This window comes from Eptesicus fuscus, chromosome 10 (assembly GCF_027574615.1).
Source record: "Eptesicus fuscus isolate TK198812 chromosome 10, DD_ASM_mEF_20220401, whole genome shotgun sequence".
In the NCBI taxonomy this organism is placed as follows: domain Eukaryota; kingdom Metazoa; phylum Chordata; class Mammalia; order Chiroptera; family Vespertilionidae; genus Eptesicus; species Eptesicus fuscus.
Genome location: NC_072482.1, coordinates 15,717,332 through 15,742,024, shown reverse-complemented (window position 1 = coordinate 15,742,024; position 24,693 = coordinate 15,717,332). Strand labels below are relative to the sequence as shown.

General features: G+C 43.3%; 1 protein-coding gene across 2 annotated transcripts in view; it reads left to right on the top strand.

Moving 5' to 3' along the window:
* The window catches only part of RCAN2 (regulator of calcineurin 2), a 244,718-nt gene that overhangs the window by 187,961 nt on the left and 32,064 nt on the right, over positions 1-24,693 (top strand). The window lies entirely within an intron of this gene.

The following is a 24,693-nucleotide window of genomic DNA, read 5'->3' as shown; positions in this document are numbered from 1 at the left end:
TTTTCATTTTGAACCTGGTTCCTTATGCTATGCAGAAGCTTTTTAGTTAGATACAGTCCTATTTGTTTATTTTTTTCCTTTGTCTCTCTTGCCCTAGGCAATATATCAGTGAAAATTCTGCTATGTGAGATGTCTGAAATTTTGCTACCTATGTTTTCTTCTATGATTTTTATGGTTTCACAACTTACATTTAAGTATTTTATCTATTTTAAATTTATTTTAACTCTCCCTAGAAAATTCTATTTTGAAGTAAAAACTACTCTAGGGTGTGGAGCTAACTTTTGCCTGAGGCCACTTATGATCAAAGGATTCATGATCAACTCCTTCCAAGTGCAGCTGTGGTTACTTCAAGTTCCAGGTCTCTCCTGCATAGACCACAGCAAATCCATCATCCCAAACCCCACCACCATTGCCAATTATGTTGACAGACACTCAAGAGGGAATTAAGAGATGTTCCCTTCTTTTTGTTATTTAGACTTTTTAACCCTTCACCACTGTTTTTAATGAGAAGGGACAAATTCACTGCTCCTGTTTATATTAACTCTATCCCTTTACCCTTTAAAACTACATATAGTTCAAGCTGTTCCTCAATTGTAGAGAAAAACAGCAAAGATTCTCTGAACATAACTGAAAAAAAATACATACAAGTCACATTTCCCTCTTTTTAAAAATCACTCGGTGCCTGCACTTGTGACCAGCTGGCTCCTGGACTCAATGTCTAGGTCTTTCAAAACATTTGAGGGGTATGAAAGAAACCAGGTACACAGTAGGTCTTGGGTCATGACTTCTATCATTAGCAACGAGCCCTTTCTCTTCTCTACCTGTAATCCATGTGATGATTTTATGACATTCATACTTATATTTAATTATAGTCATGAAGAATTCTTTTAATTATTATAACCAAGTGGAAAATGATTCTAATCTCTTAGTTAACCAGACCAACAGGAAGCCGAGGTGTTCAAACTGTAACCAAAGTATTGTCAAGGTAGGTGAGTATTAAGGACAAAGAGACTAAAAGGTCTAACTGAAGACCATGCATGCATCTTGAAAGGGAAAGTAGAAAACCAGGGTTCTCGTCCCTGCCACTGAGTTCCTGTGGTTAAGCCACTTTTCCTCTGAGCCAAGGCCAATATTAGTAGGTATATACTGGGATGTCTGTGACTCTTGTTTAAATCATTAAAATATGTTATATTGGTTGGAAAATAGCCTTTGCCCAAGCCCCTTGCAAGGCCTCTTTGGCTGCTTCCCTGGAAATCCCTGGATTTCCCTGTGATCCAGTCAGTAAAGGCTGGTTGCCTGCCTCTGATTGGTGAGTGCCCATGTAGAAAGATTCCCAGGTAAATAGTTAGAGTGTCATCCCTGCTCGAGGCTTAAGATTTCTTATCACTGAAATAAAACCCTAAGTTTTTTCTAGCTCTAAAATCCTGAGGTTTTATTTTATACGTTTAATATTTAGAGAAAAAGGCAGGCTTGACTTGGAGCCAGAACTCCAGAATTGGCTTTTGGGGAAGGGTGTGAAGCCCTATTTGCATTGAAGGCCAGGAAGAGCCTCAAAGCAGTTCTTTGCCAAGTTGGCCCATCAATAACTTCCTGTGTGAGATTACTAATGGTGCCATCATTGCATCATAAAGATGGCTGGTGGGGCTCTCATTTCAGTGGTCCACAAACAGGCTTTGGTTTCATGTATTATTTAGAAAACGAACACAAACATTATCAGTCAATGAAGACAGAAGGCTTCTTTGCAGAAGGACCTAAGGGTTTTAAGACTGCATCAATTTCTCCTAACACATCTGTGTCACCTATTTTGAGTTATTGGCAACCACAAGAATAGAGCAGTAACCTGCCTTGCATGTGAGCTATTTAAGTGGTTTATTTTTTATAAGCATAGTCAAATCATTAAGGGAAATATGAATTATTTGTACTAAAATACACATTTTAAATTTTCTCATATGCAATTAAAATTTTTTAATTGGGAAGTTCATGATTCTGGTAGACCCAGAGAAAATGGAAAATGAGCAAGACAGAAATGGTCCCGGGCCACTTGGTGCTTCCAGCATATTTGGCACTCAGAGAAAGAAAGTTATTTAAAATGATAGTGGAGGCCAGTGAGTGGTTAATGGTTCAGGGTATGTGACCTTTGTCAAATTCCTGGAGAGCAACCTCAGGAATCTGTGGTTGAGACAAGCAAACCAAGTGATTCTCATGCACAGATCAACTTGTGGACACGAGTTTGAAAAACTGTGCTCTTGAGGGCCCACCTTGCCTATAAAATAAGCAAACACCATAAGCTGGAAATATGTCTGGAGCTGGTATTAGCCAGGACACGTCTGTTAAAATATCAAGCTAATTTCCTACTACCATTCCTAAGTAGATGTTGCCTAGGGGTATTTGGGTGCTCCTCCCCACACCCTTCCTTCCCTCCCACTCCAACCTCAGCTGCCTGACCTTCCCCAGGAAGCTCCCAACCAATGAGCAACCGAAGAGCCTAGCACAGCATGCACAGCATGGCCCTCTGCTATAGGGAAGTGGTGAGGTCTGTTCTAGAGCTGGAATGACTGATGAGTAGTTGTAACATTGTCCTAGAAAATGATTGATTATAGGGAAAAGATGACACCTCTTGAAACACACACACACACACACACACACACACACACACACACACACACACGCCATACCACACATACACATACTCATTTGCCCACAGACCTCCCCAAGGCATCTACAGCTTGCTAACCACTTTACTAAGAGTCCTTCAGTATAATTAATACCCCGTTTCTTTACTGAATGGGAGAAAGAACAGATGACAAAGGCTGTCAACTCACTGGTTATGATGAATGAACTTCTCTGGTCTATTATTTTATAAGAAGCTACAGCCTTTTGGCAGTAGAAGTAATTCTCCAAGTCTCCATTGGAACCAGCAGAATCTGTGTCAAAAATACAGCTCTGTAGGGAGAACAAGCTTTCTTAGTTCTTTATGTTTATTAGGTGCCTGGGGATGTCGGCTACATTATTTTTGTAGTCTTCTAGCCTAGCCTGAAGAAGTCATCTTTTCTATGTTCATCTGTCTATGTCCTCATAGACAAAGATCCTTTTAATAGTTAAGGGTTGACATAAAGGTTCTATGTTCTGGTTGGCCAGTTCTTTTTGTGAAAAGATTAAAAGTATTCCTAATATTTTGTGTTCCCTATTTAAAAAATTATTTTCAGTGGATGGTACATAAGCGATTTTGTGCATTTAAATGCTCCTTTGAATAGCATTAGCTCTGACTTCTCCCATTTAGAATGATTAATCACCTCACCTGTACTGCCAAGTCCTGGTTATTACAGCACTGCCCAGAGCACATCTGGCCAAGAGTTTCATCCCCTCTAGAATTGTCCTTGATCTTTCAAAGCTTTGTGCAGGGTAAGGAGCATTTTACTTACTAAAGCATGGGCTCAGCTTCTAGTTCTATCATGAACCCACTGTGTGACCCTGACCAAGACTCTTTTTTAAAAAACATGTATTTTTATTGATTTCAGAGAGGAAGGGAGAGGGAGAGAGAGATAGAAACATCAATGATGAGAGAGAATCATTGATCGGCTGCCTTCTGCAGACCCCCTACTGGGGATCAAGCTGCAATCCAGGCATATGCCCTTGACTGGAATCGAACCCAGGACCTTCAGTCCGCAGGCTGATGCTCTATCCACAGAGCCAAACCAGCTAGGGCATGACCAAGATTCTTAATCACTCTGTTACAATTACTTCATCAATGATGATGATAACAATCACTAATATCTGCCAGGCATATTCTCATCTCTTTACATGGACTGTCTCATTATCAGCTGCATTTTATACACTATCTCATTGAACTCTCACAGCAACTCTGTGAGGAGCTACTCTTGTTGTCCCATTTTGCAGTAGAGAAGACTGAAAGCTACAAAGGCCAAGTTCCTTGAGCAAGGTTCTGCTACAGTAAGTGAAGCCAGTACAGTATGATAACCAAGCCATTGTTGTAATTGCTCATATATTATACTGCCCCGATCCAGCTGGTCTTAGGGGACAAGTGGAATTTATACAAGTGGAGATGGGTGTACAGAGTAGTTTAATCAAAGACCTGGAGTCAGGGAAGTCTAGACCAATGTTTCTCAACAGGGAATAATAACCCACTCCCAAGGGGACATTCAACAATGTCTGGAGACATTATTTTATTGTCATGATTGGGGGATGCTACTTACCTTTAGTAGATAGAAGCCATGACTGGCACTAACTATTCTACGTGCATAGGACGACTCCACAAAACAAAGAACTCTTTGGCTCCAAAAGTCCATAGTGCCAAGGCTGAGAAATCTATGACTCTGGAGCAAGACTAACCTGTTTGTGCATCTCCAAAGGAGACAACTGGAAACTCTCCTGGTATTGCCTGGTTGCTAAAGTCCCCATTGGTGTCCATTAAAAAATGTAGAATTCAAACTATTAGGATGTGGGCTACAGTGAGGGTCGACAGATCTCCTTGCTAGCAAGCAAGACTTTGGCTTTTATTAATCAAGTTTAATGTAAAGATGGATTGAATGGAAAGATCTTTAGCTATGTGAGTTCTCACATTTGCCAAGAAAACTTAGCACCTATTCAAAAGGGGGGAAATCCTGCTGCACATTAAAATCATCTGAGAAGGTTTTTTAAATGTTAGTGCTCAAGTGTCATCCCAAGAGATTCTGGTTAACAGGATCTGGTGTGACCTAGTAGTTCCAATGCATAGCCAAGATTGAGTCACTTGCTATATTGGATCAAGGTGGACTTGATGAATAGAACTTGAATGAAATAGCAGCGTTAGAGATGAGTTTACCATCAAAAATTTAACATCCAGTACAGGGGCCTTTACAATACTTGCAACAGCCTTCCAGAAATGAATTACCTGAATCTAATCATGAAGAAATAGCAAACACAAGTTGAAGGACATTCTACAGAACATCTGGCTTGTATACTTCAAAAATGTGAATATCAAAAACAGAGCAATTTTCCAGGCTGAAAGAGACTAAAGAAACATGATACTAAATTCAACACACATTGTGGGATTTTTTTATTTATTTGTTACAAAGGACACTAATGGCACAATTGGCAAAACTGAAAGTGGTTTGTAGATTATTGTGTCGATGTTAATTTCCTGATTTTGATAACTGTACAGTGGTTATATAAGAGAATGTCCTTATTTTTATTAAGTATACACAAAGCTTTTAAAAGTAAAAGCGCAACTTTTCTCAAATGATTCTGAAGTTGTGTGTGTGAGGGGGGATAAAGGATAAAGCAAAGGTGATAAAATGTTAACATTCAGGGAATCTGGGTAAAGGATACATGGGAACGCTTTGTATTCTTCTATTCTTGCAACTTTTTGATAAATCCTGAAATTATGTCAAAATAAAATATTAAAATACTCCAAAATAGAAAGATTCCTGTCTTTGGAGTCCTTTGGAACTAAAATTCATGTCCATTTTTCATGATTGATTCAGGTGACATCTTTTGTGCAGAGAAAAAGGAATAAATGGAAATGCATAAGAAGTGATCTAAAAGTTAAGAGATAATTTTTATAAGTTGATATATATATATATATATATATATATATATAATATTATATATGCCTAAGCGACCAAACTACCAATCGACCAGTCTCTATGACATGCACTGACCACCAGGGGGCAGACGCTCAATGCAGGAGCTGCCCCCTGGTGTTCAGTGCGCTCCCATAGCCAACCTCCCAGGGCCAGCCAACCTCCCATGGTCCCTCCCCCACTGGCCAAACTCCCACGACCCAGATCAGCCCCAATTGTTGGCCAGGCCAAGGAACCCCACCCGTGCACAAATTCGTGCACTGGGCCTCTAGTAAGAATAATAACTTATAAAAAAGAGAAATTCATTGTGACTTCTAAGTTAAGAGATCTCCCTAAGTGGCTCTCTTGATAGAGCTAAGTCATCTCTTCAGAGAGCCTCTTTGTTCGAATATCTGATGTTGAATCAATTTCATCTAAGTCAGCACTATGGTGATTTAGCCATTTAAGTGTTGCAGCTACTTTTAGCACTTTGTCTCAGAAAATTCAGTCCTCTTTTTAATTCAGAGTATGGGATGGAAGGATGGGAAAGTGTCTACATAGGAAGAGAGAAATAGTTAAACATAACCCTCCAGAAAACTTCCCTTCCCAATACACACAACAGCCTGCCTGTCTTAGTCTATTTGAGCTGCTATAACAAAAATATCACTGACTGGAGGTCTTAAATAACAAACATTTATTGCTCACAGCTCTGGAGTCTGAAGAGTCCACTATCAAAGCACCTATTGACTCGGTGTCTGGTGAGAACATCCTGATTCATAGATAGCCATCTTCTTTTGTGTCCTCACAGGGCAGAAGCAGTGAGAGTTTTCTGGGGTCTCTCTTATAAAGGCATTAATCCCATTCATGAGAGCTTCACTCTCATGATCGAATCACTGCCAAAAGCCCCATCTCTAAACACCATCATATTAGGGGTTAGGATGTTTTTTTAATCCTCACTCAAGGATATTTTTCCATTGATTTTTAGGGAGAGTGGAAGACAGAGGGAGAGACAGAGAGAAATATCGATGTGAGAGAAACACATCGATAGGTTGCCCTCTGCATGCGCCTTGATCAGGGCCCGGGCCAGGGAGGAGCCTGCAACCAAGGGACGTGCCCTTGACTAGAATCGAGCCTGGCACCCTTCAGTCCGCAGGCCAAAGCTCTATCCACAGAGCCAAACTGGCTAGGGTGGGGGTTAGGATTTTGACATAAATTTTGGAAGGACACAAACATAATTTATAACACTGCTCCATCTAGGCCTCCCTCTGCATAAATGTTTATAATAGGTAGAGAAAAAGGGTACAGGGACTGTTCCTTCTTTATAAACAAGAAAATATGAAACAAAACAGAAAGCTACTATCTAGGAAGTGAAAAAGTGAAGAAAATAAGCCTGGGCACAAAGATTATTGTCTAGTTTGGAGAAAATCATTTTTTAATTGTCCTTGTGATCCACAGGTAGGGTGACCACACATCTCAATTTGCTCAGTATGATCCCAGTGGGTAGTAGTCCTCCTAACATAATTATCAACACCTCGTTTCCTACTCAAAATGTTTCAGTTTGGATATTAAATTCTACAGTCATCAACCTGTAGAAAAAGCCATTTCCATCTCCTATGGGAGAATAATTTACACCAAGGGTGTTTTTATATTACTCAGATCACTTTGCTTCATAATAGAAAAATTAACCAGTAAATAACCATGTGGAAATCTGAGCCCGTTTGGGATAGAACAGAGACGGGTATAAACATAGAAAGTAAACACAGTCTCCAAACGAAACAACAAAAGATTTGAGAACAGAAAGTCAGTTGAACCCAACAGTTTTGTTTATCTTTCTTTTTCCATGAACCACCATTCTAAATTATTTTTTTATAGAACAAAGCCATTTCCTCCTTGCCCTTCCAGACAAAGCCTTACATTCGCATCCTGCAATTGTGTCTTATTTACACAAACGGTCCGACAGTACTGATAGTATCTGCTCAAGAACTTAATGAAACTCACATCAAATTTCAGGGGAAGTCAACCCAGATGTCTGTTGGAGGCTGCCACTCACTGCCTCTTTGGCTTTCCACCAACTTCTGTCCCTGTCTAGATCAGAAAATGATGCACACACTAACGCTGGGAAGCAAAGGCTCCGTCAGGACGAAATAAATTGTAGCTGATGCACAGCCAGAGGGATGATTTAATGCAGTCCTGAGAATTTTCAGCGTAATTTCCACTCCCAAGCTTGAGCTTTGAAAAAAATGTGACTGCAGTTCAAATGATTTATGAGAGTGTGGATCGGCTTCTTTCAAACATACGCAGGCTTTCGTGTTTAAAGTGCTCCCCAAAGCAGCATTTTGTGGGAAAGACCGTGTGTAGCTCATAAAATCTGAGAGAGGGACAGTTTGATTGTGACAAGATTAGAATGTAAACACATTCTTTGTTTTAGCTGGGCTAGATTAGCCTGTCTCATGAATCTCTCTTTTTATAGAGGAACACTTAAATCCTGGGGCACAGAGCCCCTAGCTGTGGTCATACCTCATCTGCTCCTGGACACAATTGCTACTACAGTGGCTTGGATCCTCAAAGATCATAGTGTGGCAATATATGCCCTTCTACAGGCACTGCTGTTACAAGCTCTGGTCTGACCCTTAGGAAATCTTGTGTGGTATATTAAGACGTCCAGGAGAATTCTACATACAACCTCGACTCCGTATTTTTTTTTCTCTTGAACACTTTTTATTTGGGAAAACAAATCAGCTCACTGAAATGGCAATGAACTCCTAGTGGATGCTCCTCCACCCTTGTTACATTGTTGGAACACCTTCTATATTTTAGGAAACTTTCTAATCTGAGTTTATTATTTTTAATGTAGCATCAGCATGGATAGAGCATGAGAAACTAACCAGGCTCCACGTGCTAATGGTGGGGAAGAGCCTGGGTCTCAATAGCTGTGTAGCAAAGTGAGGGTCTTGTTCTGTGGTCGTCCTATAAGCTCTTTGTCATCACTGGCCTCTGATAGTTCTTCTTCCTCAGGAATTACGAAGTAGGTGGTGCTAATATACCAAGCTACCAAAAAAGCATTCTTGACTTTTCGTGTCAAGCTGGTAAAGAACGACAGTGATTATGTGAACCATCTGATGGCTTAGACGAGGAGATGGTGGAGCCAAGGCCGGTCTTGGCAAACTCACCAACTGTTTTGCATTGTGATTGCATTCTCATCATGAGCTCTAGAGGGACACAGACTTCATGACCATAGACTCGGGAATCAGAGGAATCACGTCCTATGTTTTTGAAAGCCAAAAGAATATCCACTATGAAACCCTAGACTTCTGTAAAGGGTTTCATAGACTTCTGATTATAAAAACATAATCTTCGCCACTTCTGGCTTTTCTTGTAGTTGCTACAGGGTTTTCTCAGTCAGTTCACCCCACCTCCAAACCGATGTTGAATTAAAAACTCTAACACATTGTCAGTGTTGAGATGGTTCCTGGGAGTGAGGGTGGCATTGTTTAAATCTCACCAAACATCCACGGCTGTGTCCTCAGGCTGCCGGCCCCCAGTCATTCGCATCCGTCTGTCCTGGCATGAAGTGCCCATGTTTCCATCTGCTCCTGTTAAAAGTCTATGAGGTTACTCTCTATTCTTCTTGTCCTGACAACAAAGTAGGTCCTCGGGTTTCCTGCCCTCCCTGCCTGAATCTGCACTCCTCTTGGAAGAACACAAAAAAGTATTTGAAGCTCCTCCGTGACTAGAGCTATGGGAAATCCACTGGGCTGTCTTGGATCCTCTCTGCCTGGAGATGCCACACAACCACGTCCAGGCTGCTGTTCCTGTACAAACTAGGCTGTTGGAGGGGGGTCCTGGCACTTCGCTGCTTTCCTTGACACTCTCGTCCACAGATGCTATCTGTTCTCATATCTCTAATCTCACTTTGAGGGTCTCAGAATTCTATTCACCCTTTGGAGGTTTTGACCAAGATTGAGGTGGGATGTTCCTGAATCAGACACATACCAGCATATGACAGTATAGCTCTCCTCTCCAATTCTCTCTCTCTAGTATAGAGAAATTGTATCTTCTGTAATGGCAATTGACTCTGCAAATATTCTTCTAAATATTTTCTTTTCATAGCTGGACCTTAGAAGCTGAGAATCTGACCTCTTTGTTTTCTGCTTCCACAGTGAAAGGAGCAGATGACCCACAATTAGCTACCAAATAGAGTAATGGGATTCAAAGAAAAAACACCAATTAGTACATCCTTCAACAAATATAGCCAATATTCCAAAAACAACTTTAGTGAACACTTTGCTTGTGTTTATCAATGTTTGCAGATTGAACACCTTCTTGTCTGAACTAAGCTCTGTGTTAATCTTTGAATCACAAACAGGAAGGCAGCTAAAATGCTGCTGGAAAGGAGATGATAAAATAATCACAGTCCATATTTGCTTGCTGCAAGATCCACAGAGAACCTCCATGCCATGTGCCATTCAGCCAAAATTCTCATCATCATCTTTACCAACGTTTTATGCCTCCAGCCCAAAGAACTGAATGCAGTGGGCAGGCTTATTCATAAAAGAATCACATAAATCATGATTTTTTTTTGCCACATTTTTTCAGCTCTCTAAAGAGGAAATGACCATGATTAGCACAACAGCCGCAACCCGTGTAGAAAAATGCCCATGCCAGCAATGGACACAGCCATGCAGCTAGTCTGTGTTGACTGGCATCTTCTCTGCACTATATAAGGACAAAGTACCTTAATGTTTCTGAGGTATTTGTGATCCCATTTATGTCTGTGTATGTATATGATCAGTGCATTTTTAAACCCCTGCATAAGTAGATTTTTAATGTCATCAAAAATGACACCTGCCATATTCTGGTCCTTAAAACAATCCCTACATCCAGCCCACACTCAAAGGGAGAGGATTATACAGGGCATGATTGCCAGAATGTGAGGCTCACTGGGAGCCATGTGAGAGGAAGCCCACCACTCCCAGCCAGTCAGTGCACATACTGGTCTGATTCCAGAGCCCGCTCTCTCCATGGTGCCCTCTGATACCTCAGAGAGCCTGGGGGAATTCCACCGCAAGATCACTTGGTGAGCATGGTACAAAGCAGAGGAGACCATGGGCCTTAAATAATCCTCCAGATCCCGGAGAGGCACATTGCCACTCAGCAATGTTCCGGCATTCTTATAGCTCTTAGAGTCACTTTCTCACCTCTAGAACATGTGACACACATACCTGAAACCTGCCTTATCAACTTTGACTCTGTCTTGAATTCTCTGCAAACATGATTCTTCTTTATATGTAACTAGAGGCCCAGTGCACGAAATTCATGCACGGAGAGGGGGGTGTCCCTCAGCCCAGCCTGCACCCTCTCCAATCTGGGACCCCTCGAGTGATGTCCAACTGCCCTCTCACAATCCGGGACTGCTGGCTCCCAACTGCTTACCTGCCTGCCTTCCTGATTGCCCCTAACCACTTCTGCCTGCCAGCCTGATCACCCCCTAACCACTCTCCTGCCAGCCTGATTGATGCCTAACTGCTCCCCTGCCAGCCTGTTTGCCCCTAACTGCCCTCCCCTGCAGGCCTGGTCCCCCCCAACTGCTCTGCCCTGCAGGCCTGGTCCCCCCAAACTGCTCTCCCCTGTAAGCCTGGGTCCCCCCCAACTGCCCTTCCCTGCAGGCCCAGTCACCCCCAACTTTCCTCCTCTGCCAGCCTGGTCACCCCTAACTGCCCTCCCCTGCAGGCTTGATCACCCCCAACTACCCTCCCTTGCAGGCCTGGTCCCTCCCAACTTCCCTCCCCTGCTGGCCATCTTGTGTCCACATGGGGGTAGGATCTTTGACCACATGGGGGCAGCCATCTTGTGTTGTTGTGATGGTCAATCTGCATATTACTCTTTTATTATATAGGACTAGAGGCCCGGTGCACAAAATTTGTGAACTGGGGCGGGGGAGGGGCTCAGCCTGGCCTGCACCCTCTCACAGTCCGGGACCCCTTGGGGGATGTCTGTCTGCCGGCTTAGGCTGGAGCAGGCCTAAGCCGGCAGTCGGACATCCCTCTCGCAGTTTGGGACCCCTCACTCCTTACCATCCACCTGCTCACTGCTCCTTAGTGCTGCTGCGGAGGCAGAGGCAGGAAAGGCTCCCGCCACTGCCGCTGCATTCATCAGCCGTGAGCCCAGCTTCTAGCTGAGCAGCACTCCCCCTGTGGAGTGCACTGACCACCAGGGGGCAGCTCCTGCATTAAGCATCTGCCCCCTGGTGGCCAGTGCATGTCATAGCAACCAGTTGTTCCGCTGTTCATTCCGCCGTTCAGTCAATTTGCATATTAGGCTTTTATTATATAGGATGATATGATCAGTGTATCTATATTCATCCTCTGGGCACACAGAGCGGCCACATTCCTTCAGATTCAGGACTCTGAGCCCTGGGATGCCTATTATGAAACACTTTTCTTCTCAGAGTCTTCCTCCTCTGATGTACCCAGAACCCGATGGTCCATGGGATCCATTCTTGGTACTCTCCCCTCAGCTGAAGGGAAGGGTGGAAAGCCAGCTTGGCTGCTGAGGAATTGTTTCTCAGCAGCGCCATTGTTGAAAGTAAGAGGGTGTTTTTTCATAGATGGGACACAGGCTACCCATGTTGGTGGGCAGCAGCTTCTCAGAGGACAGGAGGAAATGAGGCAGGTTTGCTCACAGGAATCATGGGCCACCACAGGCCTGGCCACCCAGGGAGACAGCTTCTTCAGCTTTTCCACAACTCCTTCAGATTGCACACTCAAGCAGTCACTTCTCCCAAGGTGTCCCCAGAGCACCTGTGTATCTGGGGCAGCCATTCCCTGGGCTGTTTAAGGTATCCCCCACAGACCAGGTAACTGCCTACATCACAGCAGTGTTGTAGAAGTCAGTGAAATAGGAGGAAATTCCCAGTACAGTGTCTGACATTCATTGGAACTAAATTATAAGTTCCCTCCTTGGAATTGATGAATGAATAGAAACTATGCTTTTTTTATAAGTTGGTGATTGATGTTATTTCTTTAAAGGGAGTTAAGAAGGTAGTCCTTGGTTTATCTGGTTTATTCAATGCTCTATGGACTTACTGTTAGAGGAAGCCACATGAAATTGCTAATATTTGAAGGTTCTTAACCGTCATAAAACGCATTTTCACATGGTTCAACCTAATATAATCTTGAAAAGAAATCACTGGGGCACTTCTGGCTGAATGTACTAGTAGCAGTCTTAGAAGGTGTTTAACCTCTCTCTACCAAAATCTTCCTGAAATGAAAGGAGCAAATATAATAAGAATTAGCCACCATGGCACTGGGACAGGGGAAGTACCTGCATAGATCAGAGGCCCTTCTGGAAGGCAGCAGGCAGGTGGGATCCTACAGGCCGGAGCGGCTGCTGCAAGGGTGGCTCCTGCTCTCAGGCCCTGGGAGCGCCCAGCTCACTGAGCGTCCCACTGGCTGACCAGGTGGAAGAGCTCTGGTTCCATAGGGCAGCCACCAGCGGGGATGTGGGGACGTAGTCACCTCCACACCTCAGCCTCACATTTGCTCCCAGACTGAACCTGTGAGTAAACAATCATTAAATGAAGTATGGAACGAGCCTAGAGGGTTGTTGAGGCTGCAGGGAAGCAGACCTGAGCCTGAGGGGCCTTGAGGCCAAACAACTTTGAAAATGACTCCAAGGCAGGCTCTGCACCTCTAGAGTCAAGTCACCTGGTTGGCTAGTCCCAGGGCCCTGCACTCCCGAGTCCCCCCATGTCCTGAAGCCTGTGAGGACACACCACATAGGAGCTCTCCCAGCCCTTCAGGTCCTCCCGGCATACCTGACACTCGCATGCTCCCATCCCTGAAGTATTGGCAGCTGAAGGTTCTCAGCTGAGTCCCCCTGTGAGAATGGACTTCAGCCAAGGAGCGTGGGGGGAGGGGGGGATCACCTCGCCATGGTCAGCCCCCATATGCGGGTCCAGCTCTCATCCAATGACTGTTCCAAGGGAAGCAAGATCGGAATGGGGCCGCCTCTGATGGGCCACACCTCCCCCCATTGTGGCTATGAGAGCGGTTGAGCCCTTTTTGGGGACCTTCAGTGTAATGTGATGGCAAAATGCATACATATTTGATAATGCAATGACGCAGGATGTATACTGGCCGTTACCTGTGTGGGGGATGGGAACCACTCAAATATGTTTTACCATATAACAGAAAATAGTTCTGCAAGGAAAGGAGATACATAGACTAGTAGAATGAATGACTTAAAAAAAGACATTTGATATGATAATGCAAATTATATAACTAGGAACCTGGAAGTACAATTGTGTGGTGTTACTAATGAAGTAAAGGCTTGTGTCTCTTCTCTTCAATAAAAATAAGAAGGCATTTACAAATTCTAGGAGGAAAAAATGAAACAGACATGACTCTATAATGAAACAAGGGAAATGTGCCATTGATGAAGTGAAAGAAATAGTGTTTTCTGAAACAATAAATCCAAACCCCCACAGATTAAGAAATTAAGAGTTAGGAGAATTAGTAATGTCATGAATAGTCCTGGCCAAGTTCTTTCATGCTTATTGTACATTATGGTTGCAATTACTTTTCTATGCTATTTTTTTCCTACCAGTGCTTTTGTTACTTTTACATATTTTATAAATTTGCCTTTTCTGTGTGTTTTTTTTTTCCTTAAATAGTCTTAGGTTCTTTTTCAAATTGAATAATAGAGGTTTTACATTTTTATATAGATAGCATTATCTTCTGATTTTCATGACACTTGACTTAGATTTTATACCTGTAAACATAAACCTATTTTTCTTAAGACTTTTTATTTTGAACTCCTTTAGGAGAATAATAGTTCCTGTTTTGAAGAAGTCTTTTTATGAAAGTTGACTATTTCTTATTTTTTTCTAATAAATTTAAGTAAAATTGATAAATGTAATGCTTTTATTTAATAAAATGTTAATGTGATGATCTTGGGTGGATGGGGTCCTTTTGTTCCACATATTTGTGTATGTTTTGCAGTTGGTCTACCCTGACCATGTTGTTTTCTAAGGAGAACAACAATAATTCTTTCAAGTGACCACATGGTTCATAGCTAGAACCTGGCATGCGGCTGTGAATTAGGGGCCTGGTACTGCCACCACTTGTCCTTCATCTTTAACAAGTCACTTAACCTCTTTTGGGCCTTGATTTTATGAAATGGAAAATCAGGGTAAAATTTATATTTGAGGCTTTCTAAAAAAAATAATTTATTATCCCAGACCTGCTTTTCTTAGGGAATATCTGATTTCCAGGACTACACCTCTGAACATCTTTGTTTTATTCAAAGCCTTTCATTATTCACAAGGTCAAGATGTATCAGCAGAATTTCTTGATATTAAATGTTGCTGTCCTGTCTTCAGATTTCGTATGTCTGTGCATTCAGGTCCCAAGTTCTAGTGCAGTTTTACCTCTGACCAGTGACGAGGGCTTGGGCATGTCGCCTCACTGCTCTTTACTTTATACCTTTTAACTTTCAAGGTAAAGTGTTCGGAGTAAGTTACCTCTAATGTCCCTTCTAAAAATAGAGGTTAAAGGGATGCAGACGAGAAAACTTGATCACTGGAAATTTGGGGGGAAAGTGATTAAAATTGAATGAGATAAGCAGGTTTGGTGCTTGCACTCATGTTGCAATGCTAAGTACGGTGTAGTTCATATGTTTAAAATCTTGGTCTTAAATGGACTGATAAATTGTCCTGGGTATACACACAGGCAGATTGGGATTCACATTGTCAATCAGCTGAGGCCAAAGCTGGTGTCACTTGAAAGTCTCCTCGAGCCCTAACTGGTTTGGTTCAGTGGATAGAGCGTCGGCCTGCGGACTGAAGGGTCCCGGGTTCGATTCCGGGCAAGGGCATGTACCTTGGTTGTGGGCACATCCCCGGTGGGAGGTGTGCAGGAGGCAGCTGATGGATGTTTCTCTCTCATCGATGTTTCTGACTCTCTATCTCTCTTCCTTCCTCTCTGTAAAAAAAATCAATAAAATATATTTAAAAAAAGAAAGAAAGTCTCTTCGGGGTTTTCTTCACTTTTTTATGGGAATCTCCAACACAGTGTCCCACCTATCTGATGAGTTCCCTCTTTATAGTGGGAAAAGAACCAATGAAAACCAAAACTTGTAAAGAACAAAATAATAATCAAAGTAAAAACAATGTAGTGATTGTAAGAATGAAACAATCAACAGGAGTAATTGCTAAGTGCAATTCTATAAATGTATGAATGAATGCAAAGAATGGAAAAATGCTAGCACCAGAGGATAGCACTGTAATTCCCAGTAGCACAATTACATAAATCAGTTTATTTACTGAGTAAGGAAGCTCTTAGTCTCAGATGGCCCAACCCACATCTTCTGATCTGGTACTTCTCAAATGTAAAAAGGACACTGACCATCTGGGGCTCTTGCTGAAATGCAGATTCTAAATCAGTAGCTCTTGGGGCTTAGGAACTGAGATGATGCCTATTAGACAGGTCCCCAGAGCTGCTGCTGCTGCTGGTGGTGGTCTGTGTTCCACCAGTTGGATTGTCAGGATGACTGCACTTCGGAAGTTCTGAGTGGTAGTGATGACTATTATTGCTGAGAGGTTCAGGAATTCCAACTCTCTGTGTGTCAGGTGCAGAACGACTAAGAGTTGTGCAGCAGCCAGACTTTTTAGTTAAATACCTAACTAGAATCCTTCAATAAACTCATTTATGGGTTTTAGTAACCCCTAAAAATTGATTCTGTAACTAACTCTCTCATTAGATTATAAGTAAGCAGCCCTTAGTAGGAAGAAAGTCTGTGGTATGTGCATGATTTGCTGCTAAGAACTACCGAGAAGGCTTACATGTTCAGACAGGATCTGCCCATTGGGAGGACCATCACATCTTTCTGGTGGGCTGAGGGCCACAGTTTCGGAATCAGGAATTCATGGACCAGCCAATTGGTGAGCACATGTTCAGTATACCCGGGACGCCCTGAGGTCATGCATAATCAATAGCACTCACCCCTTCAAAGCCCTGGCTTCAACAGTATATTGTACAGTGATCCTAATTATAGTGATGACAAGTTCCCAGTTTCAATCAGCTTGCCTGCTTCTCCCCAAACTTTCTATCACAGGGAGAGAAGAGAATTCTCAGTCAAAGCACCCTTCTTGGCTGGTAATGGTTTTGGCCTTATGTCAGACTTATGTTGAACACTCCTGAACTTTTGGATATAATATGTGCACACAAACACCCCTCTGTCATGGAAGAAACGTGGTTTCATCACTATGATACAATTTGCAGATGCTTCCAGTCTGGACTACCTATGTGAAGCTCTCGTCCTTTTGACAGACAAAGCTTCTATTCCAGTTCCATCCATCTTTCCTAGGATCGTAGAGAAATTCTTCACACTGCTGCTGGACTGTGAGATATTCATGAGCAAAGTTGGCTGAAGACAAAAGATGTGTCTGTCTTATTGGGTGAGATGCCAATAAAAGGGGTGACACCATTCCAACCCAACTTCTTCTGGCCTTCGGTAGGGGATCCTAGAGGTTAAGGCTGTAACTCCAGGTACTGGACTCTCTGGGATGAAATCTGCATTCTGTCCCTGATTGACTGGCCTTTTTAGACAAATTGTTGAATCTCTTTATCTGCCTCATAAGCTTATTGTGAGAATGAAATGTGTTATTCTATAGGAGGGGCTTAGGGAGGGCTTGGTATATCAAAAGCATTCGACCCTTAGACATTCTTAGACCTGTAGTACCTAGCGGTTGTCTCATAAATGGCCAAGTGAAAATTTACCACTGAGCAAAATCTCAATCCCAAATCATGCTCAGTGTTAGCTACAGCTGTGGAGTTTATCCAGAGGGTCGGTGTTGACTGTTTGGAATGATGCCTTCTTTTGAGTATCTTGTACCCCAATTTAGTGATGGGTTGAAACAGTCATTTTAGCTTCAAATATCAAAGAATTTGAACATAAAAGATTTAGTTTTATATCAGATTTTTATCATGATCATGTATTCCTTTTATGTCATTACACAAAGAACAGAGAGAACAGAACCTAACATAAAAAAAAAAAAAAGGTGTAATTGAGAGGCGCAACAGGAACAGTAAGGAAGACCATTAGGAGCAAAACAAGCTGTGGGCTTTCTATCTAGATTTAAAGACTGAGTCGCAAAAAGTTGTTCACATCTGAATTTCAAAAGAATGTAAGTGCCATTTCATTTTCATGGGAAAAATAAGTTAAGGACACCACGCTGGCTTTGAAAAGCTTGCTTTGATCTTATGCCAAATGGCAAAATGAATGTATTAAATTTTAAATTGCCTCTCTTCAGAAGGATGTGATATGGAACATATTTAGGATTTAGCCCTTTAATTTAACATTAAACATACTAAAAATGTCCTCATCAATTATTGACAGCTCGATATTAAAACAGAGGCTTCCCTTCAGTCTCGGGAAGATAGAACGATGTTTGTTTTTAGAAGTGCATTTCCTACCTCTTTCAGCTACAACACTGTGTGGCATTCTGGAAAGAAATGATTTCCTAAATTTGTGTTGGTGCTGGTGAGCTGTTTGTCTCATGTGCATCAGCAGGGCCATGACCTGTCATTTAGAATTCAAATGAGATGTATTCAGTAGAGCATATTGCTAGGAAAATAAATGTTGTAAGAAACACATAAGACCCTTAAAACAATAAAACCTTAATTCTCATTTTGAGGGGTTTCCTACCATTCCCTAAGTATTTAATAGCAGTGTGAATGTCCATGCCTAGGGCAATGTGGTTTAGGAATGACTATTATTTTTGTCCTCTTCTTCCATAAGTGCCCCAAAATACCTTTTTTTAGTAGTGATCTCAGATGAATAGGAATATATAAATCCTTTGGTAATGCTGCTCCCCTGCCTGGAACACAAAGCTTCTTCTAAAGGCTCCCACCACCACATTTCAACATTCCATCCATCTTCATTTACCGTTTCTTCCCTGAAATCTTTAGCGACACCCCTGTATATACACACACACACCTTAGTGACATATTACTTTGAAAAGAGGTTTAGAGTGTTTTTAAAAAGTTGAAGGAAGTAGCAGATTAAACCTAGATGGAGGAAGGGGAAGGGGTTAAGAAAGACTTCTGGGGATAAATGTTGTTTAATTTGATTGTTGGCTTCCTATTGCAGTATGCAGAGTCTGAATCCATATGTTCAGTATATATTTGTTGATTTTATTGAAGAGTAGTTTTGAAGAGAAGAAAAATTTATCAAAAGGTAGTGTGGGGGGAGATGGGAGGACTGCTCCATCCACATTGCCTTGTTTGTTTCATTACCAGGTGAGCCCTTTCCATACGGGCACCAATAATGAATACAGAGCAGTGGACAAAGACAATGGTCCATTCTTGTCCTTGAAGTTCTTACACTCTGGTTAATGAGGGAGCAGTTACCCTCACGAACTAGATAAGTCTGTGAAGGGAGCACAGTGGAAGATGGTGAAACCTCAGTGGGATTCGGGGGGATTTCACAGATAGGCGATCTAAGTAGGGACTTGAGAGATAATTATAAGTTTTCTGATAGGGATGTAATACACTGATGACTATAGTTAATACTGGCTTACATATTTGAACATGGCAAAGAGAATAGATCTTAAAATTCTCATCACAAGAAGAGAAATATTTGTAACTACGTGAGTTGATGGATAGTAACTAACTCTATTGTAGTAATCATTATTCAATATATACTGTACACTTATGAAACCCTTATATAAACATCTTAAGCTTATACAGTGTTATATGTCAATTATCCTACCTTATAATAGAGAAAAATGCAAATTGACCGCACCTCCGCTACGCCCACGATTGGGCCGGCGGGAGGCTGGGGGGCGGGACTCCGTGTGGCCTATCCGGCCGTTGAGAAGATCAAGATGGCGGCGCCCAGTCCTCTTAGTTCCGGGGATCCCTGGGAAGATCGCCACCCTGGGGAGGTGAAGCCAGACCCGCCAAGCCACTCCCTGGGGGTCCCTGGGAAGATCGCCGCCCAGGGGAGGTGAAGCCGGACCCGCCAAGCCACTCCCCAGGGGTCCCTGGGAAGATCGCTGCCCAGGGGAGGCGAGGCCGGACCCGCCAAGCCACTCCCCGGGGGTCCCTGGGAAGATCGCCGCCCAGGGGAGGCAAGGCCGGACCTGCCTAGCTGCTCCCAGGGGTCCCTGGGAAGATCGCCGCCCAGGGGAGTCGAGGCCGGACCCTAGCCGCTCCGGGGGGTCCCTGGGCACATTGCATGCATGGGGTTGCTGAGATTCATAGCTTCATGGAGACCAAGGGCAGGGATCTGCCTCATCTGCAGAGAGACAGAGGTTCTGCAGTGGCCCCAAGACGTGGGTGGGCCCAGCCAGGGATCAAGGGGCATGGAAGGACTCCTGGCAGAGGGGCAAGGACCCTCACCCCTGAGGCGGGGGTTGAGGGGTGGTGCCACCTCAGTGGAGGGATGCTGCACTGCAGGGTACTGGACTGACTGATGTGATTCAGAGAAGCTCCCAGTGCTAACGGGCTTCACTCAGGTGGCCTTCACACTTCAGAGGCGGTGACTCCTGCTCCTGCCTTGACCCAAAAGCAAGCCCGCGGTGCCCTGCCCCATGGCAGAGCATGCCTAGGCAGTGAGTGCGAAGCCTTCCAACTGGTCCTGAGAAGCGGGGACAGTAAAGAATGGGGGACAGGGGACGGGGAGAGGAAAGAATGTGGAGCATCCGCAATGAAGAGGTGCTCAAGAAAGAGGCTCGGAAGCCTGACTGGAAGGTTTGTTCTGTTTGCCGGGCGACTGCCCCTTAGGAAGCGCAAAGAGCATGGCTCTGAGGGCTTCCTGTGTGCTGAGTCAAGTTCCACAGCCAACTGGAATTGGCCTCAGTTTCCTGGTCTGTAAAATGGATGAAGCGTGTCCCGGTGCCTTCACTGAGCTTTGATGGCCAATTGAGATACTATATAAAGAAAATGAGGGAAGAAGTGAAAAAGAAAAGGAAGTATGAGCAACACAAAAGAAAGACTGAAAGGAATCTGTAAACCCATTGTCACTTAAATAGGGAATATAGTCAATAGTGTTGTAATGATGGTATGATGCCAGGTGGGTACTAGAAATATCGGGGAACACTTTGTAAAGTATATGATTGTCTAACCACTATTCTGTAACTAATATAAAACCTGAAACCAATACAAAATAATGTTGAATGTAAAGAAATGAATATTGGAGTGAAATTTTTATAAATTTCAAAGTTTAAATAAAAGCTGTAAAGGAAGGAAGGGGAGAATAAAAAGTGTTTTTCATTTTGCCACTTCATTAAAAAGACAGTTGTCTTTATATGGTGCTTTTATACTTTTATACTTTTCTAAGTCATTATCTCATTTTAATTTCCAGGCAACTTAAAGACAAGATAAGTATTCCCTCCACTATTCAAAGAAAGGAAATCTTGGTGTCTGGTCCTAATGATTCAATCGTCAAGCCCTTATTGTAAAGCAGGGTTAGGAAAATTTTCTGTGCAGAGTCATATCTATACTAATAAAAGCCTTGGGGGTGATCAGGCCAGCAGGGGAGGGTATCTGGGGGCAATCAGGCCTGCAGAGGAGCAGTTAGGGGTCAATCAGGCCAGCAAGGGAGCAGTTAGGAGGCAATCAGGCAGGTAGGTGAGCGGTTAGGAGCCAGAGGTCCCGGATTGTGAGAGGGATGTCCAACTGCAGGTTTAGGCCCGATTCCACAGGGATCAGGCCTAAACCTGCAGTTGGACATCCCCCGAGGGGTCCCATATTAGAGAGGGTGCAAGCTGGGCTGAGGGACACCCTCCCCAGTGCACGAATTTCATGCACCGGGCCTCTAGTATTTCAATAAAACTGGAAAAAACAAGAATACAGAAAAAAATAAGTTATCTGAAGGAAAAGGGTGTCACTGGCGGAAGAGAGAGCAAGTGAGAGAGGCTTGGAGATACAGACTAGCCTGTAAGTGGAAGTCTGGCTGGAGTGCAGGGTAAAGGTGAGGGCAAAGGTTGGATATGAAGTTAGGGGGTTGAGAGAGATGGTCATTTTATAAAGGGTCTTTAATGTTAAGCCAACCTGTATTCTAAAGCTATGTGAAGCAACTGAAGGATTTTATAGAGGAGGAATGTGATCAGATAATGAAGGGCGGAAAGAACACAGTGCTTGTTGAATGGTGGGATGTGGGGTGAGGGAGAAGGAAAAGAGCAGGATGACATTCAGCCTCCTGGCAAAGAATTTGTCTTTTTTTAAGCCATTAAGTGTAAGGCACCTATCGGATATTCCAAAGGAAATGTTCAGGAAATAGTTGAATGTGAGAATGGAGTTGGTGGAGATGGGTTTGTCTGAAAGGTAGTTGAGGTGTGTTGAGACAGGCCAAGTAGACAGGTGGGAGGGGCTTAACAAATCTCAGGTAGCTGAGGTATCTGATTGGCAGAGATTTTCCCTAGTGGCTGGCATCTTTGCTCCCTGTCTCTCTGAGCCCCAGCCCCTGCTGATGGTGCAGGATCTCCATAGGAAAGGACTGAAGTCAGTTACCCAGTTGATTTCCACCTTAGAATTATTTAATTTACTATGCTGGTTTTGTAAAGGAAATGTTTAAAGCTTAGCAGCCAAGAAAGAAATCTTGATGGTTAATTTGGGCTCTACATTTTAAGTAGATAGTAACATTAATAAAATGCTGTTGCTGTGATTAGCCTTAATTTATATGAGATATTACGCTGGGCACTCCTATAATTGCTTCTATAATCTTTAAGGATTAGAGGCACAAGCATAGATACAAATATAGATAGATATAGGGGTAGATAATGATTTGCTTGGATCTAGATATACGGAGGTGGTACAGCTAGAGCTAGCAGGCCAAATATCATCATCTTCCAGTCTGGGATTCATATAGTAACAACTCATGCTCACTAAGCTCAGCAGCTTTCCAAGTTATTTAAATACACTAATTCACTTAATGCTCAGGACACCCCTATGAGGTCAATACTGTTATTTATCTCCATTTTACAGATAAAAAAACTGAGGTGTCAAATAGGTAAGTAAGTGGCTCAAGGTTGTACAAATCCTGAATCTAGGATTTGAACTAGATGGAGTGGCCCTAGAGTCTGTGCTAGTAATATGGCGTTATGCTGCCCCTCTTTACCTGTGTCTAATAGCTAAATCAATATTTAAATGCATTTGAAATGCAATTCCTATGTGGAGATTGGGTAAGCTGTAAAGGAGGCTGTGCCTCTCACCAATTACACATGCACAGTTAGAGCAAATATCTAGGCAGGGCTGCTGGCAGCCACAGGAGCTCTTGCAGACGGACCAGCAGAGGAGAGAAGGTGGTGGCCCAGAGAAGGATGAAGCTGTCATTAGCCCTCAGGAAATGGCCTGAACCAAGGCAGCTATTGTAAACTGAAATATGGCAGCTATAAAAGGACTGTCAGGTCCTTTCTTTGTATTTATCACTATGCAGATATGTCCAATTTGTGGCATGTGACAGAGATCTGTGCTCTCAGTGCTCTCTCAGAGTTCTCAAATGTGCCTGGTCACCCCCTCCTACCCCCAGTACATGGGGATGCTCCTCCCCATAGTCCCTGGGTGTTCAAAGACCCATTGGGAAACTTACAAGAGCACGAGGGTCCTGGGAGGCAGGCAGGGAGCATGTAGGCATGCAGGTATTTTTCTTGTCACACCCAGATTCTGTAGCCCCTGGGCACTTGGTGGAGTTAGTGTGACCTACCAAAACAAGCCCTGGATTCAGGTGCTGGCAGGGTATCACCCATCCAAAGGGTGGGCATTCTGCACAGAGTTAGACCCCACAAGGGTCCTGGGCCCGCAGATTCCTTTCTTAGTCCATTCATCTGGCACCTACTGCCCCTTACTGAACACCCACAGGACAGGTTTCAAGCACCCCTCTAACTTGTTTCCCCTCTCAGTTCTCCACCTTAGGTATTTACAAATAGGTTCACGTGGGGCAGGGACAGAGCCACCTATGATTCCTGGGCTGAAACTTTGCAAATGCAAATTTCTTGGCTCTCATTCTGGTGATTCAAACACATAAGGAAGTGACTCTCATCAGGAAGAGTGATGTAAGCACTGGACTTATTTTAGCTGTTCTGAGAACATATGCTCCAGACTGCTTGGTATATCATATCGTAGGCTCAGTCTCTTAGTCACATTTCCTAAAAAGTGAATGAAGCATCAGTTTCAGCGCCCTCATTTGCATGGGCCTCTACCAAAACCTGGCAGGGCCCTGGCGTGTGCTCATCCATTTTTATAAAATTTGCAAAAGTTAAACCTTGTGCCTAATTTTGTATGATGTTGCTTCAGAAGGCGTCCCAAGTTGTCAAAGCTTCAGGCTCCACAGTACTTAGATGTGCCCCTTTTCAAAGAACTTTCCAGTTTACAGCCCCTGTACATTTTCTTAGTTTGGAGGGAGTTTTTTGGCAGCTATCAAAGGACTTTTCCAGTTCTAACTGTATAGATGATGGCTCAGTGGGATCAGAGAAATGGAGACTTCCTTAAGTAAAGAAGTTAAAATGTGCCCTTGCATAGCAATGTTATCCTGCCACAGTGAACTTGAGGGCCACCACTGGGAATGAAAAAAACAGAATCAAACACAGACCATGGAAAGTGAGAGGCGTGAGTGGTGAAGCCATAAGGCTTTAGGACAAAGCGGGTCCTTCTGAGCCTGGGGTCAAGTTTGAGATCTGTCTCTCACAAGGACTCAGGGAAAAGAGTAATGACCTCTGTGCTTTTGCCAGTGAAGTATCTTTTTTTGGAGCCGTTATGTATCATGAAGTCTGTCCACTTCTATTTTTTAATATATTTTTATTCATTTCAGAGAGGAAGGGAGAGGGATAGAGATAGAGAGATAGAAACATCAATGATGAAAGAGAAACATTAATTGGCTGCCTCCTGCACACCCTCTACTGGGGATTGAACCCACAACCTGGGCATGTGCCCTGACTGGGAACCGAATGGTGACCTCCTGGTTCAAAGGTCGACACTCAAGCACTGAGCCACACTAGCTGGGCTCTCCACTTCTTTTATCAGTAAAGAAGGGTTGAGACGCTGCTGTAAAAAAGAAAGAACTCTTACCATTTGCAACAGCATGGATGGACCTGGAGAGCATCATGCGAAGCGAAATAAGCCAGTCGGAG